Source organism: Ambystoma mexicanum, chromosome 5q, assembly GCF_040938575.1.
Source record: "Ambystoma mexicanum isolate Mex_15411 chromosome 5q, UKY_AmexF1_1, whole genome shotgun sequence".
NCBI classification, from domain to species: domain Eukaryota; kingdom Metazoa; phylum Chordata; class Amphibia; order Caudata; family Ambystomatidae; genus Ambystoma; species Ambystoma mexicanum.
The window spans coordinates 784,286,426-784,306,208 of NC_090933.1; the positions used below are offsets into that span (position 1 = coordinate 784,286,426).

The following is a 19,783-nucleotide window of genomic DNA, read 5'->3' on the forward strand; positions in this document are numbered from 1 at the left end:
AGAGGGAGTTTAACTAAGCAATGTGAAAACTTCCATTAGATTATGAGGAAAAAATAAAAACTTTGAGACTTCACCATAAAAATGGGGTCAATGGCCATTAGTTTCTGCTTTATATTAATGATACAGAATCAATGCTTTGCTTGTTTATTCCCAAAGATGTGTCTTCTTTTTGGAAACCGATTAAGAACCGTTAGAGCAATGTTCACTCCAATGTCAGCCTGTTCCCTCGGGTGTGTGGGAGACACACTTCTCCTCCATTTATCGTGAAAAGGAGGGGTTGGAGGGGTCTCCCTCACTCAACAGTAATTGGTCAGAATAGGTTAGGGTTGATTTATGGGTGGTAGAGGAGGCTATTAGGAAAAGCAATGATCCGGGTGCGGATGGCTTGGAGAATGTTACATTAAAGTCAAACCAGAACCCCTGGGCAGCTATTCTGTATGTTTTGTTTTGTGAAATTGTGCAGGCCAAGAATTTGCCATCCTCCTGCAAGAAAGCAAACATTGTAGTGATTTACAAGGAGGGAGACAGGGCTATTGCATCTATCACCCAATCGCCCACTTTGATGCCGCCAATAAAATCTTTGGGCTGTTATTTTGGATCATCTACATGTGTGGCCAGACAAGAACAGTGTTATTGACAAATTTGATTTTAGGCCAGGATTGAATACTGCACATAATTGCTTTGTAATCAAGCTTCTGCAAATGCAGGTTAAACAGGATAAAAGGGTACTTATTGTGCATTTTTGGATATTTCTCAGGCGTTTGATTGAGTTAACCGTCGATGCCTGTGGGAAACGTTAATCTAGGTGGACTGTCCTACAGGTTTGGTAGACAGTCTGATTGCTTTGCACACCAACACCAAGGTGGAGGGTGAGTTTAGACCAAAAAGGGAATTACACAAGATACTAGCCTGAGGCTGCACCATCTGCCGTGCGCTTCGGAGTGTGTGTTTCTCTCTCTGGCAACGGATACTGGGTCCTGCTCTCACACATCACAGAATTGCCAACTAGATATCTGCTGAACTGCAGCCCAATGTCATTGCTATTCCCCGGAGCAAAGAGAAGCTTCCTGGCCAACCGATAGTTTAACATTAAGCAGCACATAGATACATGCAAACGGTCATGTCTTTGCTGGCAGCCCAGCTCCAAACAGAGTGTCTTTAACATAATGTTACCGAGGTACATTATTTTAGAAAGCATTTAGGTGAATGAACCAATGGACTTTGAACACATAAGGAGCACAAGGAAAATGTTGTTTTAATACAGATGCAAAACCTTTTTTATCCCCTTCTTCTGTTTGTTAATGACTCTTGGGGTGGCTTCCATCACACATGAAGGTCAGCGATCCCTTTCAGTTAATTCCTTATGTGCAGTTTTATTTGTACCCCAAATATATTTAAATATTGATAGTTTTTCCTGAATATCTGGTTTTTCTTCCAATCTCCATTGGCTCCCAGTGGCTGCAAGGATCAAGTTCAAGCAGTGGCGGCCGCTATCATAGGGCGGCAGGGCGCCGCCCCCCCTCCACTTATGCCCCCCACCAGGTGTTAGTACAGGCAAATTCAGAAGAAGTTCAGAAGTTCTTCTTCTGAATCTGTTTATATTTTTCACCTCGTGGGGGCACTGTGGTGAGCCACTGGTGACAGTTACATCCTATTGTTGCAGCCGGCCCATGAATAGGATTCCTTTTCATGGGCCGGCTGCAACAGCGGGCGCGCCCCGTTTTACATTGCTTTGCTTATAGTAAAGTGCGTGGAGCTTGCAGCTCCACGCACTTTACGTAACCCATTTAATTAGGATGCTGGCGGGGCGCTTGAGGGGTGGCCCCGCCAGTATCACTATGTGCGAAAACAGCGTGAAGATCTGTAATCTGCAGGGAGGGAGGGACTAGTCTCCTTCCATCCCTGCATAGATACAGTAATCTCATTGGCTGTTTGCCAAAGGCTGGCAAACAGCCAATGAGATTACTGTATCTATTCAGGAGGCAGCCAATTACTTCAGTGTGGGGGTGGGGTGATGGCCCAGGGCCCCAGGCTGCATCCACCCACGCTCCTCTCTCTCTCTCTCTTCCATCGTCCTCGTGATTGGAACCTGTTGAGCTGCCTTGCTGCCCACCACCAGAGAGAAAGAACAGTCTGCAGTGTAGGCCGAAGAAGTTTGCCCTCTCCGACTCTATGTGTGGTCTAGGTGAGTGTATCTCAGTGAAGTGTGTGTTTGCCTATGTCCCATCTTCTCCAGTTGGTGGAGATCGGGGCAGCCAGACTTCACCCTCTCAGGGGGCAGGAAGCATGCATTGCAGCAGTTTGCAGGCTCTGAGGTAACCCAGGGTCACGGTGTCGGGAGACTTGAGCCCAAGACCATCACTGTGAACTGGGGTAATCGAAGAGCCCATCCATCGAACGAAGCTGTTGTGCACGGGAAGGCCAGTGAAATTTGAGAAGAGTGGGACTTGTTCCTTTCTCACGAGGAAGCAGCGCATGGCGGGGGTGAGCAGTGTGTCTAAGCACTATCTAGGAGGGGCCTGGGCATAGGAACTTGTATGAAAAGAAAGGGAACGGAGGGGAGGAGGTGGAGGTCAGAGATCGCCTGACCGTCAGAGATGTGGGCTGCAGCTGCAAACCTTTGCCTGGCCCGTGTTAAGGCACGAAAAGGCAACGCTGCATGCCATGCCCATGGGCCTGGGACTGTGTATCTGTCCCGTGGGATTCAGTGCGAGAGGTGTCAACGCTGGATGATTTCCAGTTATCTCTTCTTTTGTGGTCTGATTTTTGAATTTCGGGTGCACATCTGTGCCAATCCTATGTTTGCTCTTGTAGTCCGTTATGTTAAACTAGTAATTGCTTTTTCAATATGAATTGCCTTGTGTTCACAAGTGTACTCTTGATGCTTAAAGAAATGGGAAAGCTATATCGTTCACATGGTGTTGATGAAGGGGCCATAGCTAACTGGCAATGCCAGAACAAATGATATGATAGGTTGTTTATAACGTGCTTAGTTAATATCCAGAGGTTTCTGAGCGCGGACCTGTGTTGCTTTGTGTCGTCTTACTTCCAAGGCGAGAATGTTGCCCCTGAGCTATCCTCCCGAGACTGAATGCAATGAGACCTCTATATGACTGGTTTCATTAAGTTTGAATGTTGTAGACTGCACGTTGGGTTTTTAGTCCAGAGATTTGGTGAATCGTTGATGGCACTACTCTTCTGTTAATCTTCAATTTACTTTAAGTACTGTTTACCATTTTTTTTCAGAGAAGCTCGATCCTGAGCAGCAAACATGCCTTCTGTTCTTTTTTTTTTTTTCTTTTTTTTTTTAAATGGGCAGGATCCATCTTGTGACCATTCCTCTTATTCGTTACAGGCCCAAATTCTCATGACTGACTCCAAAGGCTTCTCCCTCTTTTATGTAACATCTTTATTGAATATAGCTGAATAAATCAACTTTTTCAATATTTAACAAAAATTCATTTACATAGTACATAGTACATAGTACATTATAATCAGCAAATATGACAATAAAAATGGAATAAAAGGTTAGAAGATAAGTCAAAACAATCACAAAATCTTGCAGAAGATAAAAGATAAAAATAAGGAAGGGAACAAATTATACCAAACCTGGCCAAATACAAAAGGGGAAAGTGTGACAATTTAAATTCCATCTATTTAGTAATTAAACATAATCATGACTCCAAGTTTCCACCCAAGTATAATTCCATAAAGAGAGTCTCTTGATGGCTCAAACAAAAGTATGCCATAAATCAATTTTGCATAAGTTACACAGACTTTTAAAACACAAGGACCATTCCGAGAATGACTTTCCCCAAACATTACATGAATTCCCATTTGTTCGTTGGGATTAATGAGGGCCAAAGTTCTTAAGCCTGTGGCCTGCAACCAGAGGTAAGCAAACTGTGGCCACCTGCTTCCAGTCCTGATTCTGCATCAGACTTTCAATAGAAATGGCACTCGGCCCAATCTTACTAATGCTCACCACTTTCATCCGTTACTCCGCCTCAGCGTTCATGATGTTACTGTTCAGCCTTTGTGGAGTGATATGTGAGGTGGGGCCAATTGCACGGCTGCTAAGGATGTTGAGCCTGCAACATTAGATGTTATTGGCTGCTGACGTTTGAGGTGGCTGTCAAGCCTTGGGGATGGTGCAAGAAGATCACACATGTGTCTAGTGCCCTCACGCTCGCTTTCTCTCCCACACACACTCCCTCTCTCTGCAATCTTTCTCTGTCTCTGTTTCACTCTATGGACCGTATTACAAGTTTGGAAATAACAAGAAAAAGTGTTGGCAAATGGAATTGCTGCCACATTTACCATTCTGCCAAATTTCCAAGCTCCTTAATTTTGGTGTTAATTTCTGCTGTGCTAATTCTTCCAAGGGCATTAGCGCTGGGCACTTGACATGTACTTACATAAATGATTTCGCTTTATGGACAGGCTAGCTGTTCCAGCTAGATGTAAGTCATCTATGGAAAAGGCTCTGGCATTGCATATAGAACGCATATGAATGCCAGTAACAGCATGACAAAATGATATTGTTCCATCATTACTAATACTGACTATATAATGATGAATTTCTTTATGCATATATCATAGTACCAGCTATTCTCAATACAAGCTGCTGTAAATTGCACTTCCACAAGTAAGGATAATTTACCACCATTAGTATGTAAAACCTAATGCTTTTTATATTATATTTTGGTGGGTTTTGACAGTAAATAGCACATTTTGGAGGCCATTTTTCAAAGATTTTCAAGCGGGGCGAACCCCCTGGGAACTTATCGCCCCACCAGCTTTAAGACTCACTAGCCGCCACTGAGTTCAAGACCCTTTGCATTGTCCACAAGGCCTTCTGGGGCCTGGGAGCCAAATAGCTCCAGCTTTCTCTTCTGAAGTATCTTCCTACTGGAGCTCTTTGCTCCTCCACCTCCAACTCCTTGAGGGTCAGTCGCCAAAGCAACGAGTTGGGGGGGGCAGATCTCTCTCTTCAGCTGGCACCTACCTCTGGAACAGCCTCCCTGCTTCTCTGAAACTTGAACAGAGCCATCTCCGGTTCCGGAAGCACCTCAAGACCTTCCACTTTGCTTCTGCTTTCTCCCTGCTGATCTCCTGTCTGATATTGCACTGGTTTACCTGGCTACCTTCTGAACCACAGGCCCAGGTCCCAGCTCTCCCAGTTGCACACCCGCACTGCCTCCTGGCAACCCTGCACTCGAGCTGTATCTGCAACTCTTCACTGCCACCTGCTGGCCGCACATCTTGTTTTCGATGACTGATCTTATGTCTTGTACTTGCTCCTCCTCCCCTTCCCCTGGCACTTCTCCCCATCCCTCTCCCCTGCACTTGCGCATTCTTAATGTCACTGGGCCTAGTAAGATCGTTGTCTTGTCCCCCCTGTTCCCCTTCCTTGCCTTGTCGTGCCTTGAAACACTTGTGTATAGGCGCGCTATAAATAAAATATATCATATCATATCATAACCAAAAAATTTCAAACTCATTTCTTGCATAGGTTCCCTATTCTTTTTGTAATCTGTATTCTTATATGGGGTTAACAACTTCGAACAGATCATATAACCAGTGCATATTCTTTCATCCACACGTTAGGAACATCCTCACCCCCCAGGCCCTAATCTCCCTGCCCTTGTACACTTTATCCGCAAAAAAAGGAGTGAAATTGAAAGTGTCTCAACACACGACTCCCAGATTTCCTTAACGCGTTCTACTTAGCAGTTCATATTGATCTGATTTTAAATGTCTCACTGATTATTCCTCTTTGCAATACGGATAGTGTCCAATTTATGGCACCCACTTTTTCTCAGCATTGCATTCAGTCCTGTGTGTCCGGATAGTAATCTATTTAGTTGTTTTTACAATACTGATATTGCACAAAGCACAAAGCACAACTCGCTAAGGACCACGCCTGCCTGTCAGACTAACCTAGATTCAACCCTTTGAATTATGGTACAAGACTCCTTGTTTGACTCTGGTCTATTCCACAACAATACAATTTGAGGCACTCCCATTATCTTGTTTTGGGTTGTGTGTTGCCTGACAGGCTCCAAGTGCCTCCAAGGTAACTCCAGGTTACTTCCTCACTGTGCAACATGGTGTACCCAGGGTCATGTTTAAGCAAAGCACTTCCCTGCGAATGTAGGTGGAGAGCAGTGTTCAAGTTCCAACAATAGCTTGCTATGGTGCTGTTTTTACTGCGTTACCACATCCGTTGTCTCATTTTAGGGAAAGGTAGTGGAAATTAAAGGAGGACAACAGCATTGGATGGCAGTAGTCTGTGTACAAACATACGCATCAGTGCAAAAAACACAATACAATGCAGCACAAAAGTGGAGATACTTCAGTTTACCAAACATCATGCAAACAACACACACCCTTTGAAGCAATATTCAGCAAATTTCACATCAGTTTTAATAGCTTCACTGCCTCCTACAAAATGGCCACTGCTGTAACAGAGATTCGTGAAGTGAAACCTACCTGTGCATGGTCCTCCTATTTATGTGCACCTTGCTTTTTACAGGTGACGTCAAAAGGCACCCAGGTCTGCATTGCATCTTCCCCTGCAACTGGCTTGCTGCCTAGACATTGATATCCAGGAACATGCCTACTGGAAGTGGCAGCCCTGCTAGAGCTCTCTGGCAACCTTCCTGGCTGAAAACGGCAGAAGAACAACTCGTCTTATCTTCTGACACCCTGGATAGGGTTGCACAACACAGCAGGGAGCTGCAGGAGGGACAAGACCTGCCTATGCCTTACAACTGGTATCCAGGACTATGCCTGATGGAATGGCATATCTGCAAGTGTCACGGGCAACCTTCCTGCTAGGAAGGGCAGAAGAAGCATTAGCCTTTCCTCATAGAACCCAAAGGTAGACACGAAGGTATCTAACAATGGATATGTACGCCTGGCCTTGTTCTAGGGGTGATAGTGACAACTAGGACCTCATGTTGTACCTCAGACATATCCTTGAATTTTAACTTGCAATAAAGACTATTTGCCTACACATCACTGTCTTCTTGACCTGAGTGCCAGTTTCAACCAATATTCTGTATATTCTGTGCATTTCGTTACAGGGCTGGATTGTTAGTGTTGTTATTAATTTGTCTGTCCATTCAGTTTTATTACATTCTTGCATTTTATAGAACACTGATTGGGCATTTCTTTTATTTTGGTACCACTGTAGTATTGCTATTTTGGATGCCTCCTTGCTGGCACAGACCCATTCTGAATAGTATAGCCTGCCCTCGACTTGTGCTATCCTAAGAGGTGAAGGAGGTGTGCCTCTTTCACCTTTATGATTGAGATCACTGCTGGTTTTAGTAGTAGTGTGGGGCTGAGCAGGAATTTAGAAACCATTACTCAGCCCAGTATTCCTGCAGATCTGAAGTCATTTCATCACTTGATTAAGAGCAGCAGAGCTAGAATGGACATTGAAGGTAGGTTGGGGTTGGTCAGCTGAGTGAAGGGGGAACAGGGCTCTGTGGAGATTCAGGGAGAAGCAGGTCCGAAGTGACCTGAACCCAACTGAGTGCAACCGTGAAGGCAAGGAGGGCAGATCAAGGGGATATTTGGGAATGAAGAAGGACAATAATGGGCTGAGACAGTGAAGGGCACACAGAAGGATAGTTCAGGTTTCTATTGGCATGGGCCAAGATTCTAATGCCAATTGCACCAACATCATAGCAACCATTTCAAAATATGGCCGTTCCTCAAATGCACACTATGCTGGTTAAAAGGATTCAAACCTGCAATTTCTATAAGTGCTTTCTTACCAAAGACAGAGGTGCGCCAGCAGGCAATCAACAGTTCAAAATTTCGCCATTTTACTTTCCAAAATATTTGTAAAATGCAGTTTTTGTATCCAGGCAAATTCCCACAGGTTGGGTTAATGAAGAAGATCTAGCGCTTCCCTGCACCTGCATAAACATTTTAAAGGCCTCCTAGGACTTGCGTTTGAAGCAATGCCTTGAAAAAGAGATCAGGTTATATTTGGGTGTCAAAGTGTATACTTTGTACCTTATTTCATGGGTCAGTAAGTAGTATGTCCCATGCGGAAAGAAATCCACGAATTAGGATGGCAAGGCTTGTGCAAAGCTTGATTGCACAGCTGTCTGTGCTGTCCTATTGGGCGTAACATTTTATAACAATCATTTTAATAACTCCAAATGATAAAGGGCTGAGTCGGCCCTCCTTGGATTGAAATCAGTGACTACAGTTGCAAATAGATGGCAACATGTGTCTAGAGAAGATGATGGAAAAGACCACAATGGTATAGGTGGTGTCCCTATGGGCAGACATGGAATTGCACAGTAGTAGTCTGGTGTCTGTTTTGTGAGAGATGGAAATAAATGCAAAGGCTGCTTTATCCTGAAACAGAATGGCCCTGAGCTTCAGGGTGTTATTGGGGCAACGCTACAGATGGAGGTGTGAACTGTCCGGCTGTTATGATTGGACTACTGCAAGAATACAGCTACCAGCTCTGTTGACTTAATGTTCCTGGGGCTCCGACTTAGTGCCCCTTGTCCCTGTCAACCTCTGCCCTTGTCATGTCACAGAGTCTGAAGATTCAGCAACAGGCCCTGTAGTCTCGGGAGGATAGCTCTGGAGCAACGTGCTCGCCTTGGAAGCAAGACGATGCTGAGCAACACAGGTTCAATCATGGGTCCGCGCTTAGAAACGTCTCGGTATTAAGCATGTTATAAATAACCCATTACATTAATGCTGCCAATCTGAGTGTCAATCTAACAGATGAATGGAAGACAATGCCTGCCCAGTTGCCAATGCAGTACCAGTTATGTGTGTGACTTGCACTGCCTCTGTCTGTGCTGTACTTGATTGTTCTAAATGAGCTGAAAATGTGTTTTTTGTGCAAGCAATGTGTCTTTTCAGTATGTGTAGGAACCCTGCAGTGCTGCTGCCCATGTTGCATGACTTTAATGTGTGAGTGGGGCTTCCTTGTCTGGTGTGAGATTGAACCTTGCCTTGTTGCTAGCTGCTGTACCTCTTCCATGTGTTAGATATGCTTGTCATGCATATTGTGAGTCATCACTGATGCCCCGGCTGAGACCTCTTCACATGTGTTTGTTTGTTTGTTTATTAATTTAAAATGCGCGCCAGACCCAAAGGTAACCGGGCGCAGCAGAGAAAGAATATGCGAAGCTTACAATGTTACAAGAATCAGGAATTTACAAAGTTACAGAATTGACAATAGTGCAGAGATGTCCAGTTTACATATTTACATTGACACGGTATAGGCAAATGGTTAAAAACAATTAATATACAGGATGCAGAAAGGTTTACAATCTGTGTTTAGGTTATATACAACTATAGAACGACTTCTAATAATACATATATAGTGTCCATTTAGGCTAAGGATCTACGGGGTGACTACACATTTTTAGTGTTGATGTGTTTGATAAGGTTCCTTCTAAAGCAATTTTCCACAAGCAAAGCATTCCACAGTTTGGCAGCTGTCACAGGGAAACTGATGCCACCAATTTTGGCAAGTTTAAATCTTGGTACTACCAGGCAGCTGAAGTTGACAGTTCTTGTCGGTCTGCTAGATATTTTTCTCTTTATTTTATCCGTCAGGTAGCTGGGAGCCATATTATTGAGAGCGTTGTAGGTCAGGGAGATCATTCTAAGGGCATTGTTTTGCAGAGTTTTAAGCCTTTGTGTAATGGCTTTGTTGGCACCACTGTAAAGGGCATTACAGTAGTCAAGTCGGGAGAGTATTAAGGCTCTCGCCAGGATCATACAGCTAACATTGGATAGGAAGGGTTTACCTGCTCTTATTAATTTACAGGTATTGGCTGTGGTTGAAGCTGAGGAGGTGACCTGTTTCGTGAATGACATGGTAGAATCAAGGTAAAAACCAAGCGTTTTTACTTCCCCAGAGACCTTAATGACATTGCCGTCTATACTGAATGCGGAGAAGTCAGGGCCTAATTTGTTGATATTGGCCTGTGTGCCCAGAATGATCAGCTCTGTCTTATCATCATTCAGGTATAGACCATGAGTTGCCATCCACGCCTGAATGATGAGATACACTCTATTCACCAACACCCTGTCCATACCATGATCCCCAGAAAGCAGGAGGAGAATCTGTGTATCATCTGCATAGTTAGTGTAGATGATACCTAGATGGTCCAAATCATCGAAAAGAGGTTTGGTGAATATATTGTATAAGGTTGGGGAGACACAAGAGCCCTGGGGGACTCCACATGTGACCGGTACGGGGTCTGCTGCTGCCGAAAGGGAAACGACTTGCATAGTTCTCTCGCTCAGAAAGGATTCTATCCATCTGATAGCTTGGGTGGAGAAGTGAGCAACAGAGTCCAAATGTCTACAGAGGACCTTGTGGTCCACAAGATCGAATGCAGCTGAGAGATCAAGTGTGAGTAGGAGTGCTGTCTTTTCTTGATCTCTCAGTTCATCTGTTTGGGTCTTTAAATCAATGAGGGCTGTTTCGGTTCCATGTAATGGACGGAAGCCGGATTGTCTAGCTCACAGTAACTTATGTAGTTCAAGGTGTTTTTGAATTTGTGTGTATGCCACTTTCTCCAATATCTTCAATAGAAATGGTACCGTGGTAATTGGACGGTAATTGGTAGGGATGAGAGGGTCTAGTGTTTGCTTCTTGAGAAGCGGGAGCACCCAGGATTGTTTTAAGTTGGCGGGGATATTGCCTGTAGTGAAGGAGGCATTAATAAGTTTGGAAATGAAAGGTGATAAATCTCTGGCAGCGTCTTTTATTATCTGTGCTGGGCAGATGTCAACTTTACAATTAGAGGGTTTAAGGGATAGGATGATTTTCTCTATCTCTATTGTGGTGGTTTTGGTGAAGGAGAATTTGTTTGTTTGGTCATTGAGGGTAACATTGGGCGGTGACTGAGGCTGATTAGGAAGGTTTAGTGAGTCTTTTTTTAGTTGAATTTTATTTTGGAGAGTGTTTATTTTATTTACTAATGCGTGTTGGATATCTGCACACCAGGTCTGATCCTTGGTACAAGTGTCTGGTGTGGCAATGGGTGACTCAAGTTCTTTCAATATGGAAAAAAGTTCCTTCATACTCGAATTAGAATTGGCAATGCGAACATTGTAGGAGTTTCGCTTTGCCAGGCAAACTTCATGTTTATAGTGGCGGGAGATAGAGGTTAAGTTCTCCTTATTCTCATCAGTTGGGCATAGTTTCCAGGTCGATTCACTTTTTCTCTTTGTAAGGCGTAGAGCCTTAAGTTCAGGCGTGAACCATTTATTTAAATGGGCTTTGGGTTTGCTTGTTCGCATTTTAGGTGGGACAATTTTGTCCATAGTGTCAAGCACCATTTTATTGTATTCCTGAACTAGTGCACTAGGGTGTAAGTTGTCCGACGGTGCATTTAGGGTTGGGAGGATAGCCGGAATGATGATGTCCACTGTCATGTTCTTTTTATTTCTAGTAGGGCAGGATGGTGCCGTGGGTAGGGCTGTGGTAGATGGTCGGGTGGTTAGGAGATTAAAGGACACCAATGAGTGGTCGGTCCAGGGTAATGGCGAGATGGAAGAGATGGCAGCTGTGCAGTTGGAGTCGGCGACCCAATCTAATATTCTGCCCTTCAAATGGGTAGGAATGTTAACTTTTTGGGATAGTCCTAGTGAGTTTAGAGTATTAGCAATGGTTGAGGTGTGCACGTCTGCTTGGTCGTTAAATCCTAGGTTAAAGTCCCCTAGTACCAGCAGTTGTGAGGTAGTTTTAACATTATTGGATAATAAGCTGTGCAGTTCCTCCTCAAAGGTCCCAAGTGGGCCTGGTGGTCTGTAAATTAGGTGAATGGTTAATGATTGGGTGTTGTTTATAGGGAGTTTAGCGGTGAGGGCTTCGCAAGATTGCAAGGTTTGGGTAGGGGCTAGCCTTAGCGATAAGTTTGTTTTGGATATGATGGCAATGCTACCTCCACAGGAGTCCTCTCGGTCTTGCCTAGTTATTGTATAGCCATCGGGGATGGCCAGCATAAGTGATGGCCCTGCTGCGTTATGTAGCCAGGTCTCAGTTATAGCAATGAAGTCCAAGTTGGCTTCAGTGATTAGGTCAGCTATATCAAGGGCATGGGCAACTAGTGATCTTACATTGAGGAGCGCTCCTTTGTAGGAATGAGCTTCCATTTCCACTTTGATTTGTACGAAGTTTGGTGAACTTCTAGTACTAGGCTTAGGCTTAGATTTAAGGATTTGGGAATTCTTTGTGGCTATTGGGGCAAGAGGGAGATTAGGAGCATTACATTCCCTAATCTGTTGGTATTTCATTTCACGTTTAGTAAAAGGGAGAAGTCTTCTGGGCAGCTCGTGTAGTTTGTTGAGTCTGGCACGTAATTTGTTATTTCTATCATTAGTTAAGCTAGGCTGGGAGGCATAGGTTCCTGGTCCTGGTACAACATGGTGCTTTGAGCCGACGTGGTCAGAGTTGTTACTTAAATTAGATATATTTGGTAGGATACATGCTGACTCACATAGGGGGATTCCACTGTGGCAGTCCTGATTCCTAGTGACAAGGAATGTAGACATAGCTATTATACAATATATGCTGCGTAGTCTTGACATTATGTGAGGCTATCACTATGGAAATATAGCAGGTTCTTAGACAGTCTAGATGCGATTTTGCTATTGTAGCCAATAAGCAGGCAGGTAAGCAAGTTTCAGGAAATCTGGGTACAATTTGCTAGTCAGGCAATCTAGATTTAATTTACTAAAATAGTCCAAAATGTAGCAAGTTTTTTTAGGCACTCTAAATGTGATTTTGCTATGGTAGCCAATAATCAAACAAGTTTCCAAGCAGTCTAGATACAATAGTACAAAATGTAGCAAGTTCTTGGGCACTCTAAATACGATTTTGCTAATGAAGCCAGTAATCAGGCAGGTTTTCATACAATCTAAATACAATTTGCTAAGAAAATCAGACAATCTAGACACAATTTTCTAAAATAGTCCAAAAAGTAGCAAGTTCTTAGGCACTCTAAATGCAATTTAGCTAATGTAGCCAGTAATCAGGCAGGTTTTCATACAATCTAAATACGATTTGCTAAGAAATTCAGGCAATCTAGATACAATTTTGCTGATATGGACAAAGTGAGGCTAGTTTTCAGGCAACATGCATGCAGTTGTGCTGATTTAGGCTGGGATGTGGTGGGTTTTTACGCAGTCTAGATACAACTTTGCCACTGTAGGTCAAGCAGGTGCTCAAACAGTATTCAATACAGCTATGCTACTATGGGCAGGTATAAAATGGGGGTGAGTAGCAGGTATAGCGTGTAGGAACAGTGAAGCAGAGGAGGGGGTGAGTCACTAGGGATACAGCGCTCAGGGAGAAAGGCTTCCTTCCCATTGAGGTATTCTGAATGAACGTACACAGTGAGAGACGCAATGATAGCGTGCAGACGGCAGTGGTAGAGCTATGTGAGTTTGAGAAGGTTACCTTGCATGGAGCCATCGTGTGGCAGACAGGGGGTCTGGCAGACGGCAGACACAGGCACAAACAGGCCTTGTGTGAGGTGGGCCGGCTTCGCCTGCCGGCGGCCAATGGGAGGGCAATAGGCAGGGCAGCCTATCAGTAGAGATTGCTGGGGCCTCGGGGACGGAAGCCGCTACCTGATGCTGACCCTAGGGTGCCTATATGAGAGATGATCACATGTGAGGAGACAACCTCTGGGGAATATCATGGCTTCATTGGATGAGACACGGTATCCTCCAGTTGCCTTTGAAGATAATCCTCTCATACCCAATACTCTCATGGCCTATTGCCATACCTCTACAGCTTCCCCTTGGAAGAATAGAAAAGATGTTTCACTAAAGCATACAAATCCAATTCCCAACTTTGGTCTACCATCTATTCATCACCCAGAACTGCTTTACACTCCAGGTATGTTGAAAGTGATTATCCAAAACTCTTTTCATCAAACATCAATAGTGGACTCCATGTCCCAGAATCCTCTGAGTACTGGGACGAGGAAGCGTCCTGGCAGAAAAGTGTACCAGGCAATATCCAGAACAGGACTGTAAGACCTGTCCTTGGCCTCAAGCCCAGGGATCATATCTCTCCAGCACTGAAATCTCTGCATTGGCTCCCAGTGGCTGCAAGGATTACGTTCAAGACCCTCTGCATTCTCCACAAGGCCTTCTGGTATCTGGGTCCTCAATACCTCCAACTTTCTCTTTGTAAATACCTTCCTACTCAAGCTCTTCTCTCCTCCACCCGAACTCCCTCAGGGTCAGTCGCTTCTCCAAGAAACAAGTTGGTGGTAGATCTCTTTCTTTGGCTGGGGCCTCCCTCTGGAACAGCCTCCCTGCCTCTCTGAAACTTGAGGAGAACCATCTCTGTTTCCGGAAGCACCTTAAAACCATCCTCTTCACTTCTGCCTTCTCTCTTCCTCTCTCCTGCTGATTTCCTGTCTGATGCTGAACTGGTCACCTGACTACACTCTAATTTAGGGCCTAGGTCCCTGCCCGCCCAGTTGCACAACTGCACTGCCTCCCGGCAACCCTTGCACTTGGATCTGTATCTGTAACCCTACAGTACCACTACTTGCACTTTTGGACACCTGCTATCTGCACTTAACCTTGTACCTGCCACCTGCTGTCCACACTTATTGTTATTGTTTTGATCCCATTTACAGCACTGCCCCCTGCCTTTTCCACTGGCACTTTTCCACTCCCCCATCCCCTGGACTTGCGTGATCTCAATGTCACTTGGCCTAGTAAGATTGTTGTCTCTGTCCTCCCTCTGTTCCCCCTGCCATGCCTTGTCGTGCCTTGAAACACTTGTGTATAGGGCCGTTACAAATGCCATATCATATCCTATCATATCATGAATATAAGTCCTGGCAGTAAAGTATACCAGGCAATTTCAAGTGCATGAAGCTAAGAGGTCCTGGCAGGATAGTATACCAGGCAGCCACCAGGGTGAAAATACAAAAGGTCCCAGCAGAAGAGTATACCAGGAAATGTGCAAATGTATGGAAACAAGAGGTCCTAAGCAAGGATATTAGGACTGTGTGGGCCAGACAAATTGGAACAAAATCATGCTCACAGAACTCCAAAGTGACTAGAACTACAGAACTGTGTGTGAGTAAGAATGCCACTGTGGGTCAGCAAAACAAAAGAAACTGTTGTATAAATAACTATTTGTGATAAAGAGGAATCCATGGGAAGGGAGTCACCTTCTCAAACAAGGATTCTTTATCCCTGAATAACTTTTGAGTTGGTGGTGCGTATTCTTTCTTCACAAACACGTCTTTGACGAGGCACCATAACTGTTTATATTAAAGACCAATTCAGGGGAACGGAGTCACCCTCTGGAACAAGGATTATTTATCCCTGTAGAGCGTTTGAGTTGGAACTACTTATTCTTTCTTTACAAACATCTTTTCAAGATGCATCAAAGGTTAAAGACATGTCCCTTTTCATCTTTTTGTTTAGTTTATAGTGTGAGGGTCAAAGTAGAACTTTTGGACACAAGGACAGCTGTGATTTTGACATCCTGACACAGACTGAACCTTGGTTTTGGTTTAGATAGGGAAAATCCTCTTCAAGCAGGATCAGGGAGGCCTTTTCCCAACCCTTTCTTTTGTTTAATAAATGTCTTTAACCAGAAACATAACTAACTTGCGTGCAAGTTTCATTCCTGACTCCTCACATACTTCAGATCTGCATTTGAGGGACACATGCACTTCTGCTGCCCAATGTGAAGGGATACCCTCCACAAATAACCATCCTGACTCAAATGGCAAGTCCAAGGGTGTTTATTGGATCTTTACAATGAACTTGGGCCAGGACATTTGGGTAATTCTCAGAGCTAAGCGGGTCCATGGGGAAATGGAGCTAGGGCCAACCCTGTCTATCTCGACTTCCCCGGTCTTGCCCACCTCGCTAGCCCAGGAATCCTTTCTGGGATGTTAGTACTAGTCAATGATAACACCTGTTTGCCTGCTTCTGACTTAGGCTAATAGTGTTTTTTAAACTTTCCCTGACTTACCCTGCTTAGTGTTCTAGGGAGATGGGGGTGGTGCCTTCTTTCGCTCGGTGTCACTCTCCCATCTTCCATGCACGTTCTTACCTATCTCTTCACTACAATGGGTACCACAATATGCTCCTCCCACCACCCAACTCTCCCTCCAATCTCTCACTCTGCCTTTCCACATCCACCCTATCATCGTACTCCTGTTCTTACTATCAATCTTACCCTGAACAACCCCTCTATGTCTGTTATTTTCTCCTCCCTCCTTCCTCCCACTCTCCTTCCTTGCCCCTTGCTTTTCTTGCTATTCTCTCTGTACCGCTCTACTCTTACCACAAGCTACTCTCATTCTTCCACTCCCTGTCGCTCTTCCTACTCTCCCTCTATTGCTCCCTACTCTCCCTCTATTAGTGATCTTACTCCATCATCACTATCCCATTACTACCATCTTTCTACTAGAACTATTATCAGTCTCTTTATGTTTCTACTCACTAGTGCACACTATCCCCCTCTACTACCAGCTATACCTTGTTTCTTTCACTCGCTACTCCTGCTACCTACTGTCTCTACTCCCAGCTACTACTACTGCCAGCACGACAGCTCCACTAATCCTACTGTACCGCGAATCCTCACACTCTCTACTCTCACACAGGAATACTCCACAGACACCCTCTCTTAAATAGCTTCTGCACTCTGCTCTCTGCTCCTCTGGTCTCTCAGATATCCTTCACCAACTCCTGTCCTCACCCAACTAGGGCCACACTTAAACATTCCCGCACACCTACTTAAATACCCAAAACCTCCCAGGTTTGGCCAATTTACCTTAGCAAATCACGTACCTGTCTTGAGGAGGGATGACAGGGCAGGGCCATGTGGAGGGCTTAAAAGGGCTTGTAAGCCCCACCCTTTCCTCTAGGCATCTAAGACTGGAGTCCCTATTGGATAAGGCTCTCTGAAGGGCCTTTTAATGTTGACTTCCCTGGTGAGCTAGTGGGACTTTTACTCCCCTGACCGTTATGGCGATCTTTCTGTGTTGCCTCCATGCACAGGCTCCATCAGATGCTGTCTGCTGCAGCCGCGCTCTGATGCAAGAGTCCGCTTCTACTTGAGAAACCTCTGCAGCATCCCCTTCCCTGGAGGCCAGTGTTGATGCGTGTTTGGCCTCCCCTGTTTTTGTATACCGCTCCTATGCTGTCTTCGTCTCTGCTGGCTCTGCTCCACTCCTGCTGCTTCTCTGCTGCCGTAGGGTCTTCCCGCAGGGCTGCCGCCACCAGATATGGTAAGGAGGGGCTGGGCGGGGCCTGGCCTCACACAGATACCAGGGAAGGATGTTGGGGGTCGCCCCCCCCCCTTGTCTGGCCCTGTGACACCATGATGTCCTGTCCTTTGTGCTAGGAAAGCCTTCCGTGCTTGCTGTGTTTACTTGTTGTGCATGGATGTGCTGTAACTGACCTGTGCATGAGAGCTGCCCACACTGCTGCTTCCAGACTGATAAAGCATGTACTGCTACTGTCCTTCCTGTACTTGTGTGTGCAGGTTAGACATGCTCTGATGGTGCCCAGACTGTCCCTGGTCTATCTGTGGATACAATTTGTGTGTGTGCAAGGAGCACACGTTGCAGGTCTGATTGAAAGCATAGCTGACACTTCTGCTGTAACTGGTCATTGTATGATGGATGCTTGCACAGCTGCTTCCCAGAATGTTCTTGTCCTGTGTTACAGAGGCTCACTACTAATTAATTGGTTCTACTGTTCTGCATGTGCGGGATGCCTGCTCTGCTCCTGACAGAGCTGTGAACATTGAGTGTGTGAAATGAGCTCTGTGCTGCCAATGCAGTACCTAATCTGTGTATGGGAAGCACTTGCCCTGATATCACCTGTGTCTGACCGTGTCAGTGTTTGAGAGTTCCTTAAACTGCTGCTGTCTGTGGTGTACATTGGATGTACGTGTTGTATAACTGCACTGCTACTGTCCATGCTGTGCCAGCTACCTATGTGAGGTGTGCTTGCCCTGCTGCTGGCTACGCTGTATCTGTTCAATGTTCAAGAGAAACTTGCATACTGCGGCCAGTAGACTACATCTGTGTTGCAACTGGTGCGTGTGTGTTTGTGAGTGCGTGCGTGCATGCGTGGGTGTGTGCCTCTCTGCAAGGAGGTATTATAATTAAGAAGCTTAGGAATATCCTTGATTCTGGAATCCTCTTCCCTGGATCCAATCTCTTACCCAAAGTTAGCTATGAATCAACTTCTCTTTGAGGATATGTATGCACTTCTCTGCCGTAGCTGCATAGTCTTTTTTCCATGTGCGCCAGGCAAGGTCACACGTTCAGAACAGACTGCAAACTTTAGCAAATAAAATCAATATTGATTTTCCCCATCATCTGCTACTATTCCTTTTGAATTACCCTTCCCTTCCCACAAACATCTTGTCATGCAACAAACAGAACAGATGGCACAGCCTTTCATGAAAAAACGAATGATCCAGACGTGAACCCGACAGGGTTATTGCTGAACATAACTTCAATGCAATTTACATGTGACACGAGGGAAGGAACCAGAATGTTTAACCAGCATTAAAACATGTGTATAGCTCTGCAAAACTTCCCATCCATTTGAACAATATGGCAAATATCTATAATATGCATCGTTTTTTTGGGATACAAGGTCACATGCAGACCTCTTCTTAAGGAATGAATATTTCCATATGATTATATCACTTAGCAAACCCCCAACCAGTCCTAACATTCCTGACTGCCCCCTGTCTGTTGAGTATCATGCCAGCAGGGGGTGCTGAGCTTAGGTGCTAAATTAGCATGCCCTTGAAAGGCATTCTGAAAAGCTGAAGTATTGCCTGGTGTGAGCCCAGCCAGCAACATGCTTATTTACACTGAATCCTGCCAGGTAGCACTCACACCCCATCAACCCCACTGCAAGCATTGCTTATTGCATTCCCAAAATGCACGCGCGTCTGTCAAGTACCGTAATCTGAATAAATATGTGTATGTAAAAAAAAGCATTGTGGAAAACATATCTTCTATCGATCCTGGAAGCTTTATCGCAGATGGTGCTCACTTTATTGTAAAGCAGCAAAACAGCATTAACATAAAGTGATCGACTTCTTGAGAGGAAAAATGGCAGCCTACTGTACTTCTGCCACTGAAAAGGTATCAACATGAGATCTTGAGGACATGGATGGGTGGATGGTCAGGGATGTGGATGTCTATAGTAGTGCAATGGTCAAGGGCAAGCACTTGGTAGGCACATAGCCACACAACACCAGATGGCTATGTTTGCCGCCTCACATGCCATTGGTGTAAATTAAACACATTTGCCACTGCTGTATTGTATAGTACCCCATTAGATAAATATCATATGTGATCTGTAGGGTATTTTGTGGAGATTTGGGGCCTGACGGTATTTTCTTACCGCCGAAATATAACTTAGCAACAATCACTCCTTGTATTCAGATTGGGCCATGTACAACAATAATACAGTGAACATGCATTATTTCAGCACCCAGGCATGCATATTTGGCAGTAGTGCTGTACTCTGTGCTGTTTGCTACCTGTGTAGTAGTGCTGTACTCTGTGCTGTTTGCTACCTGTGCAGTAGTGCTGTACTCTGTGCTGTAACATGCCAAATATCCTTACATATACCCTCCTTTTGTTTTTAGAACTTGGCTACAATCCAAGCCAATTCCTAAAAACAACTTGTTCTCTCTTTTTTTCTTTTACAATATAGCAATCCAACAAAATGAATATTCATGTGCATCAATGAA

At 44.8% G+C, this 19,783-nt stretch overlaps 1 long non-coding RNA gene across 1 annotated transcript in view; it reads left to right on the forward strand.

Moving 5' to 3' along the window:
• LOC138498640 (uncharacterized) overlaps positions 1 to 7,021 on the forward strand; it is a 140,014-nt gene extending 132,993 nt beyond the window's left edge. Inside the window, exon 2 of the long non-coding RNA XR_011278802.1 lies at positions 6,539 to 7,021. This is a non-coding gene — a long non-coding RNA (uncharacterized lncRNA). The remainder of the gene's footprint in view (positions 1 to 6,538) is intronic.
• Positions 7,022 to 19,783: the final 12,762 nt, after the last annotated feature.